This window comes from Ranitomeya imitator, chromosome 7, assembly GCF_032444005.1.
Source record: "Ranitomeya imitator isolate aRanImi1 chromosome 7, aRanImi1.pri, whole genome shotgun sequence".
Lineage (NCBI taxonomy): Eukaryota > Metazoa > Chordata > Amphibia > Anura > Dendrobatidae > Ranitomeya > Ranitomeya imitator.
The window spans coordinates 202,491,909-202,507,714 of record NC_091288.1 but is presented as its reverse complement, the minus strand read 5'-3'; positions in this window follow the sequence as shown (position 1 = coordinate 202,507,714).

Sequence of the window (15,806 nt, the reverse complement as noted above, 5' to 3'; positions counted from 1 at the left end):
TAAGTCTAGCTGTGTGACCTGCAAAAATGTTACAAATCCATCAGAGCCCCGTCTCAGTTCTTACAGCTCTCTCGGCTCCCCTCTCCTTTCAGTGTTAAAGAAGCTGTCCAGGGTTGAGGTTAAAGTCTGCAGTCACTCTATGTGACTGAAGACTTTTGAGAGAAGGGAGTGGGGAGCAGAGAGAGCCATAAGAACTGAGTCGGAGCGCTGATGGATGTGTAACATTTTTGCAGATCACTCGGCTCCCGATGCTGCTGACATTGGAGAATCCTAACAGTGTTCGTTGCACGCACAGTGAAGAATGAAAATGAAGAATGTGTTTTCATGAAACACAGTGTGATACTTCCTGATGTAATATGATTCCCCCAATATTGTACCTACAGACAGTATTATGCGCTCACAAATTCAATACAGTATGGTGCCCCTTAAATAAAGATGACCTCAGTGCAGTATGATGCACCCAATGCAGTACTGTGCCCTCCCTCAAATACATTATGATAGCCACCTTGCCCTACAAATGTTCCCATAAAAAAAGCAGGAAAACACATGAAAAATTCTCCGGAAAACTTGGGACAATTTTCATGGGTATTGTGATCCCCATAGAATGTAAGTCCGCAAGGACAGGGTCCTCTCCCCTCTGTACCAGTCTGTCAATGTAAACCTGCTTACTGTAAACGATATCTATAACCCTGTATGTAACTCCTTTCTCATGTACAGCACCATGGAATTAATGGTGCTATATAAATAAATAATAATAATAATAATAAATAATAACAATCCACGTGTCCGTATTTTACGCCCATGTGACATCATTGTGGCATCCGTATTTATACATCAACAGTGTAGAATGCACATGGTCAGATACAGTTTCCTATATTAATAATTGAAATGTATCAGTAAAAATCAGATGTAATACGGATGTTCCGTATGGGATATGTTTAGTTTTTTTTGCAGACCCATAGACTTGAATGTGCAAGCTTCATCTGATATATGGAAGGGTGCACACTGTGATTTTTTCACATGGACATATGGTGCGTTTGTGAAAGCTGTCATCTGGACAGTCTGATTTTTACCCGGACAACACACGTCCGTATAATTTGCTCATCTGAACGTGCCCTTAAAGGGAACCTGTCACCTGAATTTGGCGGGACCGGTTCTCGGTCATATGAACAGAGTTTTCGGGTGTTTGATTCACCCTTTCCTTGCCCGCCGGCTGCATGCTGGCCGCAATATTGGATTGAAGTTCATTCTCTGTCCTCCGTAGTGCACGCCTGCGCAAGGCAAGATTGCAGATACAGAGTATCACAATCTATTCGTTATCTAAATAGAGGACGCTGCACTAGTCTTTACGTCCAGACAATTCTGCCTTGTTCTATACATATAGCGGTTTTCACCATAAACAGATGGCTGTTTATATTCACACGCTGGGATCGCTGTCACGTGGATGTCATATGCAGGGTAACTTTAATCAGCAATGCCTCAGGTCACATTAGTAGTATAATATAACATAATGGCTGCTGTGTATCCTAAGCACTGCACTAAAGCTGGCTTGGATTGAAAGCTAACATTGTGCTCCAGACATTCCAACCAGCTTCAGAGCAGCGCTTACAAGCTCAACAGAAAAGAGTTGGTAAGCACTGCGCATGATTGACAACAATTGCTATACTGCCTGGTTTCTCAAACAAGCTGTATACAAAACAAAAGTGCTACTAACTCGAGTACGGATTAATTTTTTAAAAAATAAACATTAAATTGCAAAAAATTAATTTTTTTTCAAGCACTATATGAAAATATTCATCTATGAAGATGGGAATAACCACTTAAAGGGGTTGTGCAATTCACAGCTTCTCCACTCCTCAAACTGGCCCCATGAACAATGCACAGAGACAGAATGGAAACAGGGTGGCTCATAAGTTACACCCTGTACACACTTGCCAACGTTCAGACCGGGTTCACATGAGTGTATTTCACAATCCGTATACGGACTGCAATGCCTGGACTGACACATATAAGTGCTGCAAATTTGGGTCGGGATGACCACGGTCAGTCCCGGCATTGCAGTCCGTATACGAACAGTCAAATACTCTTGTGGGAAACCAAATTAAAGGGGATGCTTGTGATCAAAGACCTCATTATGTTAGTTAGTGCAATCAATATTCTGTATCCCTTATTTCCCCCTACATATTTATAGGTAACGGTAAGGATTGTGTATATCTTCACTTTGGACTCATTCTTCGATGATGATGACTTTTATGGCAGCCTTGTATAGATCTGATTTTACAGGCCATCACCTCTGTATATGTAGATTGCATTGGCAGAAATACATCCCGGCTCACCCTATGGCAGGACGCCATAGACAGTGCTGACAATTCACACATCAGCTGCATGAATCTCAGCTCTTCCTCTCATCTCCACACCTTCCCTTATCTCAGCACAGCAGAACAGGCTGCAGTAAATACGCTTTATTTTCATATGTTTGTGGGGGCGTCAGGCTGCACCCTATACCAGTCCTACATCATGCACATATTCATCATGCCCCTGCTGATCAGAGCTTCATCTTCCCCCGTATGACATTATTCATGGCTTCCCTTTATTTTGTTGGCACAATCTGGACTCATTTCTGAGACCTCATGAAAATAAACTAGACCTCATATACCAAAAACCAACCAATCAGAGAGCAGCTTTCAGCTAAGAAATAAAAGCTCAGCAGTCGTTACTTGCTATGGTCAACACAGCCAGTTTTTTTTTTTTTTTTTTGGTAAGGGTCAATTCACACTGTGTAATCAATGTATGTCGGTGGTGAGAAAATATATCATCAAATTCCTCACTGACATATGCAAAGGGCTGCAGCCAAAACACTGAGATTGCCCGTGGCCATGCAAGTTAATGAGACTGTGGAAACCACAACTATCGAGATTTTAGAAAATTCTTAGTGCTGTGATCAAGCTTGATTGCGGCACTAAAATGTGTTGGACCCCCCCTCATAGTCCTAGCACAAGGATTGATGGGTTGGCATCACTTTAGAGATAGCTTAGGACCAGATAAAGGTCCTTAAGTTCTGTTAGGCCCACACACATGCCAAACTCTGGCCCCAGGGTGAGTATATGTGTCGCGCGACGCCGGACAGGTCTCCTCTGCCCATTACCGCATTTTCAACTATATCTGCATCCTCGATGCCGATACAGTGGAAAGCAATGATGGAGAAGGGAGCGTCAGCTGGCGCCCCCTCTTCCATCATTCCCCCGCGGAGTCTGACGTCTCAGTGCAGTGGGCGTGATTATTACAAGATGCTCGCTGTACCAAGCAGTGCAGAGGATCAGGAGATGAGCTGCAGAAACAAGAGCAGCAGGGGAATGAGGAGAGGTGAATATTTTTTTTATTTTTTATGTGGTGCCGTTATATTGTATGGAGCACTATGTGAGGCCATTATATTATATGGGGTACTCTGTGAGGCCATTATACTGTATGTAGCACTATTTGGTGCCATTATACTGTATGGAGTTCTATATGGGGCCATGTTACTGTATGGAGCACTATGTGGGGCCATTATACTGTATGGAGTTCTATATGGGGCCATTATACTGTATGGAGTTCTATAAGGGGCCATGTTACTGTATGGAGCACTATGTGGGGCCATTATACTGTATGGTGTTCTATATGGGGCTATTATACTGTATGGAGTTCTATATGGGGCCATTATACTGTATGGAGTTCTATAAGGGGCCATTTTACTGTATGGAGCACTATTTGGTGCCATTATACTGTACGGAGTTCTATATGGGGCCATTTTACTGTATGGAACACTATGTGGGGCCATTATACTGTATGGAGTTCTATATGGGGCCATTATACTGTATGGAGTTCTATATGGGGCCATTATACTGTATGGAGTTCTATAAGGGGCCATTTTACTGTATGGAGCACTATTTGGTGCCATTATACTGTATGGAGTTCTATATGGGGCCATTTTTCTGTAGGGAGCACTATGTGGGCCCACTATACCGTATTGAGCATTATGTGGGGCCATTATACTGTATGGACGATGTGGGCCATGTTATTTTTAATGCTCTTATATAATTCCAATATACTACGATATATTAATTAAAATGTACTTTGTTTGTGGGACAACCCCTTTTAGCTTGCTTCTGTATGAAAAGGTTCATTATTGTATTTGATGATAAGGAAACACTTCCTAAATTGTAGACTTTTTTTTTAATAAATATCAAGGTTGGCCCACGACTTTGTCCAAAGTTTTAATTTTGGCCCTCTATGTATTTGAGTTTGACATCCTTGTTGCAGGGCATATTATACCAGATAACTCCACTTCATTTTAGTTTTTTTAGATGTAATCATCACTAATGATAAATCGAGACATAGAAACGGCAAAAGTGTACAATCCTAGAAAGCCTACAGCCTGCACTGACACCGCTGCTGCCTCATCACCAACGAAGCTACCGCCTCACCAACACCGGAGCTACCGCCTCACCAACACCGGAGCTCCTGCAACCCTCAACCTACTGTCTCCTCCCCCATAATCCTGTAGAATGTAAGCCCGCAAGGGCAGGGTCCTCGCCCCTCTGTATCAGTCCGTCATTGTTAGTTTGTTTACTGTATGTGATATTTGTAACTTGTATGTAACCCCTTCTCATGTACAGCACCATGGAATCAATGGTGCTATATAAATAAATAATAATAATAAATAATAATAATAACATTGTGCATAATATAAGTAGCCGGATTGTAATACTACTGATTAAAGGGAATTTCCTGTTTTATATAATAAAGCTCAATAACTGAATAATAAAGAGTCCTCCAACTTTCTAATATCTTTTGTATTTAGAGGGCATCTGACAGTAAGATGAATCCTCTTACGCCATCTATATGAGCATACAGGTCACAGGAAGCTGAATAAAATTACTCCTTGATATCTGCAATCTTATGTCTTAGTCCAGAGAAATCCAAAAAGCAAGTACGGTAACTTAATTTACTTAATAGGTGAAGAAATGCTGCAACATGAAAAACTCACCAAATATTCATCTTGAGGATGTAGCCTTAAATTAATGTTATGGCAAGTTAGGCTTCTTTCACATTTCCGTTGGTACGGGGCCATCACGAAGCATCGGCGCGACGTACCGACGGAAGTGTGTGCTTTCACATTTCCGTCAGACTGCAGAGTGAGGAAACATCGTGAGAGCGATATTTCCTGCTGGGCATGCACAGTCGTACACCCTTGAATGATTTTCTGTGACGACGGTCCACGAAAACCTGACGCAACCAGTGCACGACGGACGCAACGTGTGGCCATACGTCGTGATCCGTCGGCAATACAATTCTATGGGAAAATGCAGGATCCTGCAAAATTCTTCTCCTCTTTCTGTTCTCCATGCTTACTGTGGCACACACAGACACACAATGCAAAGATTGAGTCATCTTCTCTCCTTTTCATCTGGTGTCAGCTATGATTTTAATACTGCCCACATCTGCTACTTGCCACAAGTGAGTTTGAACCAGCATTACATGCTTGAAACAAAGTTGTTTACCCAAAATTTTGGAAAGATGTCAACAATTTTGTCCGGCCCTTTTTTTTTTTCCTTTTTTGGGTTTTTGTGTAAAATGATGTCCAATTTGACTTTTTTTAAAATCTATTTTTGTGTTGTTTCAAAACTCATAAAAGAAATAAACATGTGTATAACAAAACGTGTAATTACAATAATTTTCTGGGATAAACACTTCATTTTCTGGAAAAATGTAAAGGGTAGGTGGGGTTATACAGGGGTCAGCATTTGATCTGTGATAGTATCACAACTGCTAAACTAAGTAACATCGCTGGAATCAGGGTCTCTGTCCCTACATCATGCTGCTGTCCGGCGCACTATGTCCCGGAAGTATTTTGCTGTGTTCCGGGGCATAGTGCGCCGGCGCATGCGCACTAATGGTTTTCGGCTTTGCCCGCAGTTGGGCAAAGCATACTGCGCAGGCACAAGAGCCGAATGCACTGCGCAGCAGCAAAAAAAGAGCATGATCTGTGCGATTCACAGATCGAGTTACGTCAGACACGCCGAGGAGTGGGGGGGAGAAACAGTGATTTCGCAGCGCCCATTTGACCAGACCAGCGTGATTGAAAGGCGAAAACGGCGACTTTACTAAGGTATTTTGGCAGCAAAGTTGGGGATTCAGGGGACAATAAAGGCACTATTGTAACGCACAGCTCAGGCCCTATTTAACGCTATTTTTAGCTCATATTGAAAAAACGGGTTGACAGGTTCCCTTTAATGATAGTATTGGTAATTATGTAAAGCTTCCTTCACATAAAGGTTTTTGTTTTGCAGAATTTTATTTTATGGCTTATAAAATAACACCGTGATTTTTTAGCCTTTTCTACAAACTTTTTGTTTTTGTTTGCGCCATGCATTTTTATATACACTGCTCAAAAAAATAAAGGGAACACTTAAGGCCCCTTTCACACATCAGTTTTTTGTCGTCAGTCACAATCCGTTGGCTTGACGGATCCGTCGCAGATTGTGAAAAACTGGTGCGATGGATCCGATTTTTGGACGGATCCGACTAGCGAATCTGGCTAATTGGATCGGAGCATGCTCAGTTAAATAAAACGGAATCCGTTGCCGGATTCTGTCACTTGACGGATCCGGAACCATAGGCTTCCATTCTAGCAAACTTCGGATGGCGACGGATCCGTCAGTGTCTGTTTTTTCAACGTACACAAAAACGTTATTTTGCCCGTTGTCTCCAACCGCCGAACAAACAATTTTCAACAGATCCGGCGAACGACAGATGAAACGTGAGGCCATCCGTCGCTAATACAAGTCTATGAGAAAAAACGCATCCGGCGGCATCAGTCGCCGGATCCGTTTTTTTTTCAAAATTCGACAGATTGCGACTGATGGCAAAAAACTGATGTGTGAAAGGGACCTAAACAACAGTATATAACTCCAAGTAAATCAAACTTCTGTGAAATCAAACTGTCCACATAGGAAGCAGCACTGTTTGACAATCAATTTCACATGCTGTTGTGCAAATGGAATAGACAACAGATGGAAATTATTGGCAATTATCAAGACACACTCAGTAAAGGAGTGGTTCTGCAGGTGGGGACCACAGACCACATCTCAGTACCAATGCTTTCTGGCTGATGTTTTGGTCACTTTTGAATGTTGGTTGTGCTTTCACACTCGTGGTAGCATGAGACAGACTCTACAACCCACACAAGTGGCTCAGGTAGTGCAGCTCATCCAGGATGGCACATCAATGTGAGCTGTGGCAAAGCGTAGTGTCCAAAGGCTGGAGGCGCTACCAGGAGACAGGCCAGTACACCAGGAGACGTGGAGGGGGCAGTAGGAGGGCAACAACCAAGTAGCAGGACTGCTACCTCAGCCTTTGTGCAAGGAGGAAAAGTAGGAGCACTGCCAGAGCACTGCAAAATGACCTCCAGCAGGCCACAAATATGCATGTGTCTGCACAGACGGTTAGAAACCGACTACATGAGGATGGTCTGAGTGCCCGACGTCCACAGATGAGGGTTGTGCTCACAGCCCAACACCGTGCAGGACGCTTGGCATTTGCCACAGAACACCAGGATTGGCAAATTCGCCACTGGCGCCCTGTGCTCTTCAGAGATGAGAGCAGGTTCACACTGATCACATGTGACAGACGTGACCGAGTCTGGAGACGCCGTGGAGAGCGATCTGCTGCCTGCAACATCCTTCAGCATGACCGGTTTGGCAGTGGGTCAGTAATGGTGTGGGGAAGCATTTCTTTGGAGGGCCGCACAGCCCTCCATGTGCTCGCCAGAGGTAGCCTGACTGCCATTAGGTACCGAGATGAGATCCTCAGACCCCTTGTGAGACCATATGCTGGTGCAGTTGGCCCTGGGTTCCTCCTAATGCAGGACAATGCCAGACCTCATGTGTCTGGAGTGTGTCAGCAGTCCCTGCAAGACGAAGGCCATCCACAGCCTGTCCAATGGTTGCTGAGGCTTTTCACCAAAGATTCCATTGCGAAGGGTCAATTTTCAGCATTTCTGGAGTCAAATCCACCCTATTTGAATCTTGCCTCTTCAGATTTTTTGCAGACGTACCCGATTTTCTACGTAAAGGATCATCATCCTGAGATACCTGCATCACATGCTATGTACCGTTTTTCTGCAGAGCATCTGCAATCAGGGCATGAGAAGGAGAAGCAGGACGATGCCTCAGGCCTCTGGGCTGTTTTTATACGTTATATATATATATATCAGTCAATAAATTATTAAACGACGCTTTACATAATAAATTGCTACATTTACTGCAGACGTCAGAGATCTACGGTTATCCACTACTACCATCCCACTGGGGAAAATAAAACAACAACTAGTGACGGTGACCGAGGAGATGTGAGATATAATAATAATAATAATAACCTGTATTCTGCAGCACTTTACAATTAGACAGAGACTTATATCCTCATTAGATGGGGAAATGATAAAATTATCTTTAATTAACCCTCTGTGGCAGAACAATATATCCTTAGAAGAAGGGCACAGGTGCCTTTGTAGTAAGGGATGCTATGTAAAGCTTTATTCCATTTTTAGCTGATGCGATAGCCTCACACCCTGGATCATTTTCCTGCAATTGTCAGAGGATCCCTTACTGCTTAATGCTGCAGGGAAAGCCATTGATAAAACAGTGACTGTGTATCCTACAATCAGCTCAGGGCTCCAGACAACCCCCTCTACAGTCACTGCTTTTCCTTCTCCACCCCCTCTCCTCCTGTCTCTTCCATCAGATCCATCGCTATCATTATTCTCTCCCCGCTCTGTGATATAATACTACATTCAGGCCTTCTGTAACATTCTGCTTCCCCAATCATGGATACAGTGTTGCATTGTTGCATCATTTCCTGCTGTATCTGTATCATGTATCTTCTGCCTGCCATCTTGGGTCTCAGCCTTTAATGCTGAAATCATACAATAGTGTTGTGCCAGCATGATCTCATACAATCAAGAAACCAATATATCTCAGCACCTTTACGTCTACTTTTTCCTCATCCCTACAGTGGGCACAGATTCCCTGACATCATTTGTCACACAGCAGACATGTCCTGAATCGTCTTTGCGTGGAAATGTAGTCACAGCAAAAATGTCTTACTTTATTTATTATGCTTATATAGCACCATTAATTCCTCAGCGCCTTACAGACGTCATCATCACTGTCCCCATTGGAGTTCACAATCTACATATCCCCTATCAGCATGTTTTTAGAGTGTGGGAGGAAAACGGGAAACCCGAAGGAAAACCACGGCTGCCCCAAAAATGTGACAATTGGATATTTTGAACATCAGGGATTCGGTGGCGAAACTAGAAGCTTGTGGGGCCCTGAAATGACATCTTCAGAAGCACTGGCGGACACAGACAAAAGAGGGTCCCTGTGCAGTCCATAGCTCTTCATAATGTACAATTTCACATATTTTGGAGGTGGAAATGGTCCCTGTTACCACTTGGGCACCTGTGCGGCTGCACAGGTTGCTCCAATGATATGTCTGCCCCTATTTAGCAGGGCTCCTAACAGTATTTGCCTTTTTATACAGGTCAGACTTTTTTGGCACCCGACTGCAACCCCAGCACAGATAGTAATTACACCCCTGATGAGATATTCTTACTTGATTCAACGATGAAACTTATTTTAATCAGCCCAAAACAATTCAGTGTACATATGATCCTCTCTTTGCAATTAATGTTGGCAGAATCTGTTGACGTTAGCAGGATCGGCTGACCATCTAACATGTAAGGTGGTCTCCCAACTCAACACGCTGTAACGAGTGGGTCACGTCCTCCTGGTAGATCTGGTCTTAGATTATCATGTATTGTGAATCGCACATCTTCCATTTAGCCGGTATGTTTGTGTCCCATATTAAATGGATTTGGCTTCCTTTGCTGCTGAAGAGGTTAATGACTCTTTCTATGCTGATCAGAAACTTGCAGCTCCATTTTTCAGCTGCTTCTGATCTGCTCATTACCTCTCCCTATAAAACCTAGCCATACCTTCTCTGTCTTGCCAGTGAAAGCTTTGCTTCCTAGCTCCTTGGAGACGCTGTGCTGAATAGGAGATAATTGTCGCTACAGGAGACTGTTGCCTGCTGTTTTTGGGTGAATGCTTTCCTCATTGTCCTATTCCTATTTGGTTGGTACATTCCTATCCTTCCCTATATACCTGTTTATCTTTGGTGGTTGTATGTTTGTTGCTTTCTGCTATCCCTGTTTTGGCTATATGTCTTGTTTACCTTATATTTCTGTCCCAGGCCTCATGGGGTGAGGGAGAGGACAGATCAGGATTTAACAGCAGCATAATAAGGTCGGAGACTCGGGCATCTATACCTTCAAGAGTACACCCGGGACAGAGATAGTTGGTATCCCAGTTCCAGGTACAGTTTTAGGTCCCTCTTCCTTACTGAAGACCGTCACAGCATGACACATGCCAGATCCTTTAGTCTACCAACCTCACCTACCAGGGAATGGAAGCATGTTGACCAAACAATGCGGCCAACTGTTTAGCTAAGGCGAAGCTTGATGACAACCAGCCTCCGATTAAAGTTTCTTTGCACCTGCCATAGAAAATAATTCCAATGGTCCACCCTCCATCTATACAGAATTTGTTCTACCCACTTGTAATTGCATCATGGCCAATGTCAAGATGCATCATCAATAAGATCTAATAGGATATTTGTGACTCATCCCATAAGAAATAGACCCTAGAGGTATGAGATTGGAAGCAAATAAAGTTGTCTTCTGCTGGACCCACTATTGTGTTAGAGCCTGGACCTGCTGCAGTATCTCCTGGCTCCCTGATGGGCCAGTTCAACCCTGCTAACCATAAAAAATTTCAAAAGAAATGCAAGAGATAGACTTGTGTGTATCTAGGCCCAAATATCTTCAACTTTCACACTGAATGTTTGTAAACTGGTAAAATGTACTAGAATGTCTCCAAAAAAATGGTCGGCCTTGTCAACAGAATTACTCCGTCAACTGTATCTGTATGTGCTAGTGTATATCGATAGTGCAGTCATGAGCTACTCTGAAGGGCAATTAAAATGTTATTCCTACATACAGTGTAGATAATAACCTGAGGGTCAATGATGGTCGACTACTGGAACCCTCAACCATCTCGAAGACTCTAAAATGCCCCTTGGAATGATTCTTTCTATTCATTCTCTGAATAAATAGAGCACAGAGGCACATGTGTGCCCACCACTCATTTCTAATGGGGCATTCATAGCCCTGTTTTTGAAGATAGAAAAATAAGCCTACCTTGCCTCAGAGAAATTCCCCAAAGGAAAAGGCAGCCCCCCACATACAATGACTGTGAGTAAAGATGAAAATACAAACACAGAGATGAAATAGATTTTAGCAAAGTGAGGCCCGACTTACTGAATAGACCGAGGATAGGAAAGATAGCTTTGCGATCAGCACAAAAACCTACAAACAACCACGCAGAGGGCGCAAAAAGACCCTCCGCACCGACTAACGGTACGGAGGTGCTTCCTCTGCGTCCCAGAGCTTCCAGCAAGCAAGACAAACCAATATAGCAAGCTGGACAGAAAAAATAGCAAACAAAAGTAACACAAGCAGAACTTAGCTTATGCAGGGCAGACAGGCCACAAGAACGATCCAGGAGAGAGCAAAACCAATACTGGAACATTGACTGGAGGCCAGGAACAAAGAACTAGGTGGAGTTAAATAGAGCAGCACCTAACGACTTAACCTCGTCACCTGAGGAAGGAAACTCAGAAGCCGCAGCCCCACTCACATCCACCAAAGGAAGCTCAAGGACAGAACCAGCCGAAGTACCACTCATGACCACAGGAGGGAGCTTGACCACAGAATTCACAACAGTATCGCCCCTGTGTCTGATATGGTGAGGAGAGCAACGAACCGTGACTCACTTATTAAAAGTTTCCAACACTTTGTCCCCCTGAGGAAGTGGCACTGGTGGCCACAAAACGTGCGTTGGGGACCATCGCCCGACCGCCCCCCCCTACTTCTGTGTAGTGGTAAGTGCTAGCACCCTTTTCCCACCACCATACTTAATGGCATTACTATAGAATTCCACTGCTTTGGGGTGACCTTGGTTGGATAGTGTAGGTGCTTTTTCTTATGCACACCATTACAAGGGTATTTACATCTGGGGGAGTGGGGGGATGGGCGCTTTTCCAGCATTCCTGGGACATTCATCCTGTGCTCTAGACATTAGATAATGTAATATTTTGATATATGTTTTTGTATTATTTATGGCAATTAAAGTTTGTTTTATAAATCATTGCTCTGAATTGCTCTCCTTTTGGCACACTTTTGTTGGTAGGCATCAGTGAACGGTCCTGTGAACCCATATAATAACCAGGCACCATCTTACGGTTTCCTGTGAATGACTGCTGGTGACCACAGCTATTACGTGCATTACATGTATAGACAGCGCGGACATAGCCACCGATACAGGAATTCACTGACAGCCGGGGACAATCAGGTGTTTTTTTTGTTATCAGGCTACACAACACTAGTTCTGCAAGTTTTTAAAGTCTTGTGTAAATAAACCTGAGTTATATGACTTTCTAATATACTTTGTGACTCAGCTCTTCACAGTTTTCAAGATCTCTGCTAGCTGCCAATTAATAGTTTACAACCAGAGGCTCATCGAAGACAGTTCATGCAGCTCCGGGATGGTAAAAGGCAAGGGCGGACATATCATTGGTGCAACCTGTGCAGCCGCACATGGGCCCAAGAGACAAGGGGACCTATTTCCACCTTGAAACAGGTGAAATAGTGCATTACAATGAGCTATAAGACAGTAAAGGGCCCATATACTGCTCTCTTCTGTCTGTGTCCGCCAGTGGTAAAAGGGAGTCACAATCCTCTTACAAGATCCATCTGTGTTGGATTCTTTGCAGTTTCTACATGATCGTTTGCAACTTTCTTTTCCACGGGAAAATATTAAAAGTCATTTTCAAGTTTCAGTAAAATCTCAACATTTACATGAATAGGACAGTTGAATAGTGGGCAACAAATGTGCCCATGCCAGAGCTGCATTCACAATTCTGCAGGCTTCACAGCTAAAATCCCCCAGCATTCAATGATGAATGAATGTCATTTTCTGTAGAATGTGCCTGGATTTCAGAGAACTGGAACAGTAGCATAAATTTCTACAGCTCTGCTATGAATGAACGAATCTAAAGGGTATGTTCCCTCTGGTATATGCAGTAATATCTGCAGTGGATTTAAAGGGAACATGTCATCCCCCTAGGCGTTTTTAACGAAAAGAGCCACTTGTGCAGCACTAATGCTGCATTCTGACAAGGTGGCTCTTTTAGTTCGGGTCCCTGCCAACGCTGCAATAATCGCTTTTATAATTTGTCCCTGATACCTCGAATTAGACCTGGGGGCAAGTCCTTCCCCCCTGACACAGACGCACCACAGCCATCACTCAGGGCCTCTGCGCACAGGGTGCTGCCTCCTCTTTCTTCATTAACATCCCCGGCGCCTGCGCTGTCCCCAAGCACCAGATGTGATCTATTACTACTAATATTACCCTGAATGGAGGAAAGCAAGATTTACTACAAAACCAGTATTTCTAATGATATCTGTGGCCTGCAGGCAAGTGATGGAGTCAGCGACTTTGTGCTCCATCACAACTCTTAAAGGGACTCTGTCACCTGAATTTGGCGGGACTGGTTTTGGGTCATATGGGCGGAGTTTTCGGGTGTTTGATTCACCCTTTCCTTACCCGCTGGCTGCATGCTGGCTGCAATATTGGATTGAAGTTCATTCTCTGTCCTCCATAGTACATGCCTGCGCAAAGCAATCTTGCCTTGTGCAGGCGTGTACTATGGAGGAGAGAGAATGAACTTCAATCCAATATTGCAGCCAGCATGCAGCCAGCGGGTAAGGAAAGGGTGAATCAAACACCCGAAAACTCCGCCCATATGACCCAAAACCTGTCCCGCCAAATTCAGGTGACAGGTTCCCTTTAACAGTATATAGGTGTCTTGAGAATACAAATTCTGCTATAAAGGTACCGTCTCACAGTGGCACTTTGGTCGCTACGACGGCACAATCCGTGACGTTCCAGCGTCGCTCCATTATCACTCCAGCATCGTAGACTGCGGTCACACTTCGCAATGCACGGCGCTGGAGCGATAATTTCATGACGTATTTGCGATGTAGAATCAGCAGAGGAGGTGGAGAATAGCGTGCACACCTTTGTTACACGATGTGATCATGCCGCCACAGCGGGACACTTGATGACGAAAGAAAGTTTCAAACGATCTGCTACGACGTACGATTCTCAGCGGGGTCCCTGATCGCAGGAGCGTGTCAGACACAGCGAGATCGTAAGTATATCGCTGGAACGTCACGGATCGTGCCGTCGTAGCAACCAAAGTACCACTGTGAGACGGTACCCTAACAACGTAGCAGACAAGGCAGCCCATGACCAGACAGGCCCTTCTGGCATTTGCTGAATTGCCAGTTGGCCAGTCCGGCCCTGCTTACAGACAATGATTGGAGATATTGTACACATGTGCTGTACTGGTACCTCTCCAGCAGTCGTATAGACAATGATTGGAGATATTGTACACGTGTTGTACTGGTATCTCTCCAGCAGTCGTATAGACAATGATTGGAGATATTGTACACATGTGCTGTACTGGTACCTCTCCAGCAGTCCTATAGACAATGATTGGAGATATTGTACACATGTGCTGTACTGGTACTCCTCCAGCAGTCCAGTAGACAATGAATGTAACGCGGTGTTGTGCGTATGTTGCTGTACTCATCTTTCATATATGAGACTGTGGTGAGTCAGGATACTGGCGGCCCCCGGACACCATGGTCCATAATCAGCTTTCTTCTAAGATCCTATAATGTAGCCAGACTCATAGGGCGGATTCACGAGGCAGATTTTGTTACAGAAACTTCTGCACCCTTCATCTGAAAGAAAATTACTGCCAACAACCTCCCCATTCTGCCGTGAATCTGCCACGTTACACTCGCTGCGATGTGAGAGCTCAGCTCAATCCTCGGGGGCAGTCCGACAAGCTTGTGGACTGTTACCAATGGCAACATGCAGAATTATGAATGCAGCTCCGGAGTATAACACCCACTGCTAAAGGGGGGGATTCATGGAGGGGTACGTCGGCTTTTCTGCGATCGCGCCTACCTATGGCGGTAAAACCTCCGCACACCGTGTACCTGCGACACAATGCGATCACCCTACTGCCAGCAGGTCACAGAGGTGTAATACGGTCATTTGTATAATGGTCCTTTCTGTCAGGTTTCTGACTTTTGCCATTCTGTCGTGTCTGCCATCTTGTCTCTGACACAAACCTCACTCTCCTTACTTTATCTAACTTATTCCTGTTACTTTTATAGTTTAACTAATATTGTTTGCAATAAAAGACAGAAAACAAACCCCTCGTCCTTTGACGTCACTCAGCCGCAGCCAGCCCTGACAGAACCGGCTCTGCCTCACACCGTGACACTATTCTAATGAGCGCTGACTGACGCACCTTGTTCTACACCCCGCTCGGACCGTACCAACTGCTACCACCATCGATAATAAAACACCCACTACTACGGACTCAGTTATAACATAAAATATTCCGTTATAAAATAACTAACATAAGGAGGTAAAGTTTTATCATTATAATGAACGAATTAACTGTAATTCTATGCCTGTAGCTTTTACTCCCCCCCTTCTCTGTCGAGAAATGGTTTAGTCCGGCAAAGGGCGGGATCGAGGGAAAAAAAAAGCAGGAGCCTTGGG